Here is a 12,560-nt window from a genome sequence, read left to right on the forward strand (position 1 = left end):
TTAATTAAAACAGCATAATTTTTGGCGATTTTTTTCCGTGCTGGACTATTTATCTAAAATTGTTCTTTGAGGTTTTTTTTTTTTCAACATGAGTATAAACAATAAACATGTGTTCCTTCAAGTCGTATTGTGATAATTTCATATTCTAGTGTTATAAGTAGGAAACTACATTGAAAACCAAAAACTTAATGCAAAAGTACGTGGACCCCCCCCAAAGCAAAAAGCTATCTACGCCACTGGCGTCACACATTAAGTATTACGTTATCGTAATAATGCGTTATTTACGAATAGGTACAGGGAGTAGGTGCTAAAAATATGCGTGGCTTGACTGAGTACTGAGTTAGGTAATAAGTTAAGTAATTTAGACAGTTGGTGTATAAACGGGATCTATCAAACAGTAATAAAAGTTTAGTAGCTTCACGTTGTATCTAACAAAAGAATCGTCTTTACTTAAAATAAGTTAATGCGTGCTAACACGTGGCGATTGGTTTAAATGATGAAAGAAAGTTTCTCTTAAGTCAACATACGAAAATAATTTTTATTTAAGCTGAAAAACTCTTTTTCATGACACATTTAAACATATATGTAATTCTTTGTTAACTAAACATTTGATATACCTACTCTGTGGGAATCTTAAGAAAGTTAAAAATGAGAATTAACCAAAAAAAAAAACAAATTATAAATTGAGTTCTGTTGAAAAAATGCAGATCATGTTACCTGTTATCATCAGTTAAGATGAATAAATCTAAAATGAAATTGTTATTAAATATACATGAATCAAAAAGACTGGATAAAACTAAAACATAACAACAGAAGACAATATTGTGATAGGCATGACATTTTTTCGCAAAAAAAAAATAAAATCTACTGTCAATACATAAAGTCAAACTTTATGACATTCATTTCAATGTCATATTTTACCGCACGGATGTTGTAAAGTGACATTTTTACCTCACCAATGTAGCAAACTGACGCTTTACTCCGCCAGTCCGGTAAACTGTTGTCCAATGTGAGCATTTTGCATTTTGTGTCTTGATTTCGCCGGTATTGCATCCAAGTTGCAATAGCCATTTCCTTCAATCTCAATGTCTGACAAAATACTTTCTGAGATTAATAAAGAAAGAAACAATTTACCTATATTAAATAAACGTTAACTTCATACTACAGAAAATTAAACTGAAATTCGCACTCGCAATTAACATTTGTAAATCGTCGCCTTCGTTCACCAATAATTCGTTATTCCTCACTTTTGCTCTGTCACTGCTGTGTTGCGAATTGTCTTCTCGTTTTTACCCCATGCCTGTGTGGAACATTCCAGGTAGGCCTGAGCGCTTCGCTCTGGATCATCACTCATCATTCATCGAAACCGGTGACATTATCGTTCCGGAAGGTGTTGCTTCGGGACATTTTTGGATGCGTTCAGATCGTTCTGCGCATTGTAATACTTTAAATAGAATTTGTCTTAATTATCAAACGACGAATTCAAAATGTACATTTACTAGAATATTGTATCTTTTACGTCTTATTTTAGTTGTTTATACATAGTTACAATTTGCACAGCTGTTCTTACATATGTCTCGCAATCATTACGTGCTTGGCCAATAGAGCAAATAAAATTAGCCATGACAACTCACTTTGTGTTCGACGATCACATCGCTGACTCGTACACTGTGTATAGTTCCCGTTGTGTGCTTCTCCTGTACCTGTTACATCCATAATTAAAATGTCTATATTTAGGGTGAGACACAATTCGAACAGCCAGGATCATCCCTTAATAGTAATTACTTCGCATGTATCACCGTGATGAATGATTTGGTTTTGCCTGATTTCAAGGTTCTCTAGATTTGTAGGCTTGCCGGGAGTTTTTAGTCTGCAATACTAGACTGTCTATAAATCACAAGGATAACTTCAGTTAAATCTGCATGAAGTTTTTGCTTACTCGAATTTTCAAACAAGAACTTTGGAAGTCGGTTTTATTGAACAAACTTTTCAAATTACGCGGATAATAAGATTATCGTCTTAAAACTCAAAAATTATTTTTTTTTATTTCTGAAATATATAAATTACTGCTTTGTGGATGCGAACAAATTGCTTAACTTCACAGGACAACAGTTTAAAACTGTTGCACTTTCCAAAAGCTTTATCCTTTAAATCCTCTGTGTGCAACGGCCGTCCTAAAATTAATGTTTTAATTGTATGCACGGTGCTTTTTATATCTGTGTTTGCGAAGCGAATGCACGTGACGTGCTGTTAATTCTAAATGCTTTAATCCGCCATCTATCCGTTAGTTGATTTTCGTTTTGATTAATTTTCCTTTAATTAATTCAGTGATAAAAGTGCATCTACTAAAATTATTGCGTCGTAAACGTGATTTAAACCAGGACCCCTGCTTATCTTTAATCCTGTTGTTTTTCTTAGTGTTTCATCTCAAATTATTTTTTGTGAAGTTAAAACGCTCGAGGGTTCTTTAATCTGTTAATGCCTTGAGGTGCATAGTCTGTAATTTCTTGTTTATTTGATTTCTGACTGAGCTGAAATTAACAGAGAGATTGTAAATTCCTCATTACGAAGATGCTAATTAATTTTCTGTAACAGATTTTACATCAGCAACGTTGCGGAGGATATTTCATTAAACTGAAATAAATATGGTTCCTTCCGTTCGTACTTACCCATAAAATGTACATGAATCTGTACAACAATGTGCATGTTATATATCGAGTGATCAAGAAATCAAATCTTTTGTTTTGTCGTTTTATTGGTTGCCTATCTCTCGAAAAATCTATTAAAAATTGATTAATATCTAATTAATGTTCTATCTTCAATATCAAAACCTATTTTATCACTTATCTTGGGAAATGCTTTTTTCTAGATTAAGAACAGCACATCGTTGACGTTTCTTTGACATTTCCGCGAAAAATTTGCTTACCAGTGTCGTGTTTAGCAATAAAGCTAGTAAATTTCCCATTCTTACGAATGTAAAATGTTACTCTTGTTTATTTTATAAATTTTCTCCATTATCATATTAAGCATAACAGACCAGACATTATAATTTTAAATAAACAACAAAAGCAAGCATATCTTTTAGATATAGCTGTTCCAAATTCACATAATATAACACAGACATATGTATAACACAAAAATTAATAAATATTTAGAGCTCTCCGTTGCTATGAGAAATCTTTGGTGTTTAGAAAAAATTTCGGTTTTACCACTTGTAATTTCAGCAACGGGAATAGTACCGCAATCTCTTTTTAAAAATTTAAAAATTCTGGATTTAGATAACACATTGGCAGTTGAAATTCAAAAAGGTATATTATTATACTCATGTCACATCGTGAGGAAGTTCCTTAACATTGACACAGAACATAATAAAACACAACAAAGTCAAAATGTGGAGGCGAGACGCCGGTAATTATGTTGATAAGCACTGCACTATTACTTGATAGTAATATCCGTAATAGTGTATGTACTCCGGCAAAATTGCCGTTCCGCCGGGTGGAGGTGGGATACGAAAAAAAAAATGCACAATTATAACTTCAACGTTTAAAATTCATGAGGCATGATTTATTATAAAATAACATAAATTGTCTACGCCCATTGAACGCTTATTTGCATAGAATTCCGCTACGACATGACCGATAATAATTTGCAACGCCTGGTCTGATTTGTTTTCTGTTTGATCACATTTTATCCCAATACTGAAGATCTCATTCCTACTAAGTTATGCTCTCTAGTTAGAATATGTATTTTAATTCTTCAATCTTCAGGTATGGTGGATGACCAACTTTTGACATCTCAATCTGGGGTGGTAAAAGAGTCAGTAAAAGAGATTTGTCTCCCCAAGTTGGGTTATGGTTAAATAAAATAAATATGCAATTTTGTAAGTTTATATCAATTGGTTAAGAACTGCTTCAGAGATTTTAAACTTGGCAAAGAATGAACATGTATCAGAGGCGCCGGACACCCCAGAACTGTTATGATACAGGGAAACATTGATTTGGTTCACGATATGGTTTCTACGAAATTTATAGAAGAGGATTGTGGTTTTTTTGCAGCGTAGAAAGAATGTTGACCAAGGAATTAGGTTTAGGTAAATGTTAGAGCAAATGTGGAAGTATTATTGACAATTCGCTTCTAAAAAAATCACTTTGATTCAGTGTAAAAGTGCCAAATTATGGCAATACATTTTTGAAACAGTGATAAAATATTTTTGACAGACTACTGACAGGGAAATATTATATTAATATGTAAGTACATTAATTAACAAAGTATGCAATGCTATCCAGGAACAAACAAGGAAAAAATTGCGAGGATGTTTTTCCACATATTTTACCAAGTTTATGACAAATGTATACAGGGTGTCTCAAAATTCGCGATTTCCAAATTCAGAGCGTTGTAGGGGATCACTTCAGTAGTCCAAACATGGAAATAAAAAAAAACCTCGGGACTTTCCCCACAAAGATACATTGATCTGAAGGTGCAGTCTTTGAAGTGCGTTTTCTTCAAATACAGTCTGAAAAGTTCAGTGTTTATTGTTATTTATGGTGTAGATGCTTGTGGAAAATAATAACGTAAAACAATTTTTTGAAGAATAGCTTTACTTTGGAGTAAAAAAATCTTAGATTTTTGTAATTTTTCTTAAAAATGTAACGGCAACGTAGCTAGAACAGTATTTTGTCACTGTGGATATGAAGGCTGCTATGTATTGAACAAAATGAAAGTGCTTATATCTTCTTCAGGAAGGGCGAATTTTTTTCTAAGTATTTTTCGGGTTCCACTGGGTCCTTCCCTACTACGCTCTGAATTCGGAATTCGCAAATTTTGAGACACCCTGTACATGTTAGGTGAATATTTGGATAAATATCGGTGCATAATCTACTATTAATTACGTATCACCTTTATTGTACAGCAAGTACAAGGTTATTATTATAAATGATTGTAGTGCAAGTAGGCGTAAAACTGAATGTATAATTTACGGTTGCCGCTTCATCAAAATGATAAGTGAGTACACTCCTTCACACACAGGAGTTAAATTGGCTGCAAAACAACTCAATATTTTTAGAATTGATTACAAAACAGCTGAATATATTTGGATTCAATCGTTAATTTAAAAAAAATAAACGAAATTCTCACCACACTTTTCACGTAAAAAATGACAGTGACAGCGACAAAAATTGACAGTTCACATGAAAGCGGCAAAAATTTAATAACAAGGGCATGGTCTGCTTCGACTACAGTCATTCATACTAACCCTGTATAATTTCCCAATTAGTTACAAGAAACAATGTAAACAATTGCCAGATGCGTTTCCATTTTGCACATTAAACAAAACTACCCTATGCCACATAAAATTTCCAATTCTCGTGCACTAGAGCGCAGCAATTACAGCCAGCATTTGAAAATAATAAAAACCAATGAATTTTTATCGGCTCTGACATTTATTCGTGTACCTACTGTTTTTTCACAGATAAACTAAATGCTTTTTAAAAATGATTTCCATTAAAAGCAAAAATTTGTATCCGCAGATCTTTGTAATTGACTGTTTACTATTTAGACTCCTCTCTTTCTGAGCACAGAGCATAAGACTAAACAACTAATTAATAAATAAATAATATAATATTTCTCCTGGTAATATATTATTTCATTTTGATTTCAACCATTTTCTACAAATTTTTTAAATAATTATGAATAAAAGTCGGAGACGGTCCTGCTGTGTTTACGAATTATAAGCAAAGAAAACCTTGAATAAATCACAGACGAGTCCTCATTATTAAAGCCAACGAGAGTTGTTGGAGCTATATAATCTTATTCCACTGGGAACAATGTACCGATATTGTTATTATATTGTGATAGTAGAAATCATCAATCAATCAGTCAAGGGGGTAGGTATTATGGTTTGAAGATTTTCTCCTGTCAACATGTCTGGCTACTATTTTCTTCCGTTCCTTTAATAATTGAACAACCAGAATTCGGACGAAACTAAATATTTAAGAGAACGACTTGACTCTCCATTAACATTTCAAACACACCTTGCGAATAAAATTAAATCTGTTTGTCTTAGATTAAAAAAACTCTAATGAGTGCAAACAAAATTTAAATAGTACTTTAGAAATGTTTGCACCAGGTTAAGGATCTATTAGCGTAAAAGTCTTGCTTAATGCAACTAAATATGAAAATCAAAAATCGATTCATTGTCCAGTTGAAAGATGTACTACTCGTAATAGCAACTACTTTTAGTAAATTCTTAATTTCTTTTGAAATCACTTTTTTTAATATTACTGTTATGTTACTCCTAGTGAACTTATTGTTACTATTTAATTAGACACTAACTAGCTTACTCCAAATTTGTTAAAAAATCATCATAAAAACTTGTTTTATTGCTTTGTAAATTATTAATAAATAGAAAACTTTGCTCAGTCAATAGTTCAATGTTTACTTTACTTTAAATATGTTAGCATCCACTTCCCTGCCAACAAATTGATTTCTTAGAACAATTAAAATAAATTAAAAATGTTAAGTACTTAATTAATATTACGTTCAACTTTGAGGGACGATGAATTTGGGTTTTACACAATTTTTTTAATAGATAAAATCGACGAAGACATTGACAGAAACGATTCACTTTTGATTTCCATTTTTTCTAAGTAGAAATATTTTTTGTAAATTGAATTCTTTAACGTAAACGTAATTTTGTATCTATTGTTAGTGACGACACTAGTATTGCTAGAGCAAAAAACGTTGGGGTTTAATCAAAACTTGAGTATCAAATGTCTCCGACCAAGCACACCTGTGACAGGAACAAAGTAAGGTTCACAAATAATTTATATGCCACTGTTAAATTTATCGTGCTAGTTTGTGGAGGCGACAATGGAGAGTTTCCTATCCCCTGTATCTTTTTCTTTCTTTTTGCGTCTCAAATAATACGAGAGAAACGTTAGACTATTCTTATTTCTAAGAGTGAACCGATTACTGACAGAAATTGAGTCTCAGGTCTCAGATTTTGTAATTTCAGAGACTCATTTATTTCTTTCAGAATCATCATTATCTCACAAACTTCATTTATCGTCGTACCAGGTTTTTGTATAGGTGTGAAACAATACAGGGGCTTCATGAGTAATGATGAGCCTAACAAAATTTGTGATGCAACCAACAATACATGTCCTCCATACAAATGTTGATTATTAGGTTACACAATTATTCCATATAATGATTTTGATTAAATTTGATAAATGTAATGTCGGGCACGTGACTATGTTTTATTTTTTTTTTAATCCACATAATCAGTGCAAATGTAATGTGGGTTGCATCACCAATTTGATTAAGCTCATTATTACTCGTGAATCACTTTGTATCAGAAACCGGGAAATTATACTAATTTAAGACATACTTACGTATACTAAATATTTAAGGACACTCTCAACCCTAAACTTTCAGATCTTATAATTGAGCCCGAAAATAATTTCATCTTGTTTACATGTAGGTCCTGCTGATAATTTAATCATATTCAAAAGTAAAATTACACATTACCTGCATATCACACCTACAAGCAACACAGAAAATGCATGCATCTATAAGTGAGGGTATCTTTTGTAAAAAACAATGGGTGTCTGATTTTCCAGAATCCCCACTATCTTCCGTCTTGGCGGAAAAAGTGCCGCATGCATTGAGAATTTTGTTGTAAAGTGGACGCTTGCAGCACATGATCTATAATTCTAACAATATAGGAAAGAGCCAACGTAAGAGCTCATGACAACATTCTGCTGATGAAAATGTCTAAAACGATATTTTCTTTTGTGGCAGCACATTCTACCTTTAGATGTAGCTCTTTTGCATACAGGTAAGATCAAAAAACGTCAAAAATAAATTTACAAATGTTACTTAGTATTAGTTTGAAAATTTATTGCCGTAATTTGCTGCTTTTTTTCCTTCCATAAACAAGCACGTCCATTTGTTCCGCACGACACCGGCCTGATCCCCACGACAAATTTAGATGGCAACACATAACATAAAGAAATTTAATGGACAATAATCGATCCCTCCTCAAAATTATGACAGCGAACGTGTCGTTAGTTATTTCCGCAAGACATGATTTACCACTCTATAGCGTGCAAAACACCAGAGTGTTACGTACCCTCTCAAATCATAGATAAATTTATTTTATGAGAAAATTGAGTGGAGAAGGTAGTTTAAATATTTACATCATTTCCAACAAATAAATAAATATTTTCACGCTAACCTTCTGGAGCATCCAAATTTAATTTATGACCTAATCGATCACCTATTCTCTGTTTAGATTATAAAAACGAATTTATTTTCGACGTGTAGAATAAACAGTTCTGGTGCACTTGAAAAATCAATTTAAATTGGTAGCCTAATCCCAATTTCAATTATTGCCTCAGCTGCACATGTATCTACCTACTTCTCACCAGTGAAAATTAATTGATGGAACTGTGACCAACTGACCCGTTCTAATCGATTATAATGAGCAACGGGAACGTGATAAAATTATCAACCAACAACACACGGACGAGATGCAGATTTCACGTGTGAATGAATATTTTTGCAAGGACGTCAATTCTTATTTTTCTGTGATACATATGAAAATTTGAATTTTCACATCGCAAATCATTACTTGGACATTTTCTTTTAAGAGCTGTCCTTTCCAAATTGTGTTTTTGGAGCAAACTAGCCACATTTCTGGTGGAAACGTTACTGGCGTCCTTCCATTTTTATGTCACTTCAAGACTCCTATAATAATACCCCTGGAACTACTTTAGGGTCGCACTTTTCAAACATTCGATAAAATTCAAATATTTAAGGGAATAAAATTATTATGATGCCCCAATTCCAGGCGGAATGTTTACAAAAGCCTCAATTTACAAAAAAAAATTCTATCGACTTTAGTGTGTGCTTTAAGTGAGTGTAAACTTTTCTTTACTGCAAGATTAGCTTTTACTAAGCCAATTACAAACTCAGCTGACACCGTACCCTATTTGTACACAATTGTAGCAACAGTACTCCATAGTGTTACAGGTGTATCTACTCATTTAAGGGTTTCAACCCTTTAGTTGGTTGGCCAAAATACATCTACGTTGTCATTATTACCTACACACACACAGTTTACATCAGTCGGTCTATATTTCTAAAACCTATCGACTATATTTAAATGATAAACATCACTGACATCACACACTGAGAAAATTTAAATCGAGGCTATCGTTACAAAAAAAATAAACAGAATGAAAAATGAATTTTTAAACAAAGAAATGTAAAAACAAATCAGTTAAAAATGGAACAAACAACAACAAAGAACAGAATTATTTCTTACAGCGAAAATATTAATCAACGAGTGCGTAATGGTGGCTATTACACACGCCTGCAACTCGTGTCGCAATCATCCTAGTAGGTAACTGCTGCTGCATATTTCTTTGCCTTTTTACATTTTATAATTTTCACTTTCAAAATCCATTTATTACCACTTTTTAATAAGACATGTAAACGCTGTTCAAAAATCAAAAAACCATTGTGGTGCAAATAACACATTTTTCATGACATTTCCTATTACTTATCACAGTGACAGATAAGTCATTTGCACCACAATGGTTTTTTGATTTTTGAACAGCGTTTTTTTTAACAGACTTGTAAATTATGACGTTGTAATCAAATTATGACAAATAAATATTTTATTTGATTATTACAGCAACTTTACAGTCTATGCGCATTCCTTTTTGCTTTTTGCGATTGATCACAATCTATGGAGTAACGAGTCATTACATTACTGACGGCTGTGAGTAATGAATGTCATTACGTGACGGGGTATAATGAACTTATTACTTAACACGAGTAGATTTTCTTAAATTAATATTTACCAAATAGAGAATTTTTTTGGAGCACTAAAATAAAATACATATGCAAACATCATTAATTTAAACAACGTATGCGGGAAGAGAAATTTCCCGCGTGAGCACTTTGTTTTAGAGGTGGTGACACAGACATTGGACTCTAACTATTTGAACACACCCACGTGATGCTTTAATTATTTTGAAATTAAATAAATTCTACCAATATAAGCAGCAAAAAGACAATAACGTTAGAATTCCAGAAAAAATCACATTTCCTAAAATGTTCAAATTCAAAAGTGCAATAAATCGACAAAGTCCCAAGGCTTGACGTTTTCAGATCAAAGAAACATATTTTTATGAGGAAAAATGCCCGTCTGTCCGTTACCATTACAGTTGTTGACGTCCTTTCGAAATCCTTAACCTCCTTTAGTTCCGCCAACTAATGTCCTTCAATAAAAATTCATATTTACTTATATAAATATCTTTACCCATTTATGACAAATTTAGACAACATGGAAAAAATTCTTCGTTTTTAGTTGCGAAATTAACACTTTGCACCGTTAAAAAAATATGTAACCAAGTAATAATAATTGCAATCCTCTTCATAATCAATTTCCAACGTTAACAACTGTTTACTATGTTAATTGTGGATCAATTGAAACGGAAGCTTTTCTATTATCTGTTGTTTGGTATTTACACAGCTTGTTCAACACCATCTACACTGTAAACACCTGTACAACCACCGGTCCACGATATGATATATTACTGCTGCAAATGATCACAATCTATCTAAATTAGAAATTAACAAAAGTGCACCAAGTGCACAGAGACGTTGCATGCAACTTTTCAATTAATTAAGTACGCGTAAGTGGAAAGTAAACGTAGCTGGTATATTTTTCACGATTAAATGTCAATTTTCTACCAAATCGTAAGGCACTGAAAGTGCAAGGTAATTCACAAATGAATATGGATATGTGTTCACGAAGAGAATTGGAATCTTGTAATTAGTTAAGTGCATGTTCGGGAATTCTGGTTTTTGCAACTCTCTAAATGTGAAATGTGTAGGAACGACGGAGCGTCTCTCTAATCTTTTCAAACTGCTTGTTCTTAATATTGCATGAAGCTCATCTTTTGCGTGATGAAAATTGCTTTTCGCAGACTAAACCAGTTAAAGTAATTTTATAGAGCTATTACAGAAAACTGTAACAATTTTATCCCGATTGAGTGGGTCGGGATTAAAGCATAATGATTAAAGAGGTTTTAAATGCTCATATTTTCTTGTTTGTCCCGAGGCCACCTTCTTAAATTTAAATAGACAAGAGAAAGGACTTACACAAACCATAAACCAATTAAGCAATCCATTATATCGCCGAAGCCTAAAGCGGATGTAAAATCAAACATACAAAAAATAGGTATTGTTATTATAAATATTAAAATTATAAAAAGAAAACTGAGAAATCAGTAACATAACGATATGCTGAAAATAGTCATGTGATCTGAGATACCGCCATTATAAATAAAACAAGTAAACATTTCGTTCTTTATTAAAATATACATAATTGATAAATGCATTCAGAATTTCTGAAAAACTGGATTTTTCAATGAGTTTCTCAAGTTCATGAGAAATTATTCTGAAGCTATTTTAAACAAAATGTCATGTTTCCTTTTTTGTTTTATCATTCCATTGGCTTCTCTCATGACATTGCGGTAGATATTTGGAATATGCCGACGTGTAAATCCTTAACAGCAAGTGACTTTGACTGGGTCAAATATTTCAAATAAGGGAGACTGGAATTTCCATTAGACACATTTCTGCTAGCAGGTGTACACTACATAATATTAATTATATGGGATTTTATAAGTATGTATGTACTTGAAAATTTTAATTTAAGATTACATAGTTAAATTCGCATCGTTTTCTTAGGTTTTATTCTTATTCTTTAATTTTTCATAAAAAAAAATAATGGTTAGTTACAAAGGCTGTTTTTTTTTAAATTTGGGGTCGAAGTTGAGTCGATTGTCAATGAACCACTCGTCTTAAAAACACGCAAAAAGTGAGGTTAGATTTAAACAGCTTATCAAAGTTGTAATCCAGTGGTGCGTTCACAATCGACTCTTCAACGCCAACTTCGACGCCAAATTTAAAGAAACACCCGTTACTTTATTAAAAAATGTAATTCTAAATTGCAGCCACACGGAAAATTATAAAGGATTAGTTTAAGAACATTCCTTACTCCAATATTCCTTAGAGATTACGTAAACTGTGAAAGTTTTGATGCATACCTACTTTGAAAAATTATATTTTAAATTTCCCTGACATGTTTCAAAGCGTTTGCATTGCTTTAAAATGTTTGCTTACGTCTCCTTGTGAGGATTTTGTAAGAATGTAAGGATTTTTGCTATTGCAATACAGGATTATTCACGTAAGATGACGAGCTTGACCAGGTAAAAATGCAACCCAAAATACGATTTATAAAACTATCTCGATCCCTATTACATTATGATAATGCACATAAAACATAGATAGTTTTTAACGTCAAGTTCTATCAGAAAAATACCTCTCTCAACAAAGTATGATCTAATAAAAATAATAAGCAATTAAAATCATAAAATAATGAGTAGGTAAGTTGGATCATGTCGATTCTGTCATAAGTATGAACGAAAAATGCAACGACAGATATAACTTTCAAACTACATTTATGTAATATAGAATACCTA

The 12,560-nt window shown here is 32.4% G+C and overlaps 1 protein-coding gene and 1 long non-coding RNA gene across 2 annotated transcripts in view; both read right to left on the bottom strand.

Moving 5' to 3' along the window:
- Positions 1–12,560, bottom strand: part of LOC138130957 (uncharacterized) — an 80,154-nt gene that overhangs the window by 35,707 nt on the left and 31,887 nt on the right. The window lies entirely within an intron of this gene.
- LOC138131793 (uncharacterized) lies at positions 423–1,880 on the bottom strand. Its single transcript, XR_011159901.1, has 3 exons — positions 1,635–1,880; positions 1,135–1,429; positions 423–1,089 (listed from the first exon to the last, which is right to left on the bottom strand). It is a non-coding gene; the product is annotated as an uncharacterized lncRNA (long non-coding RNA).

This window comes from Tenebrio molitor, chromosome 5 (genome assembly GCF_963966145.1).
Source record: "Tenebrio molitor chromosome 5, icTenMoli1.1, whole genome shotgun sequence".
Taxonomy (NCBI): Eukaryota; Metazoa; Arthropoda; class Insecta; order Coleoptera; family Tenebrionidae; genus Tenebrio; species Tenebrio molitor.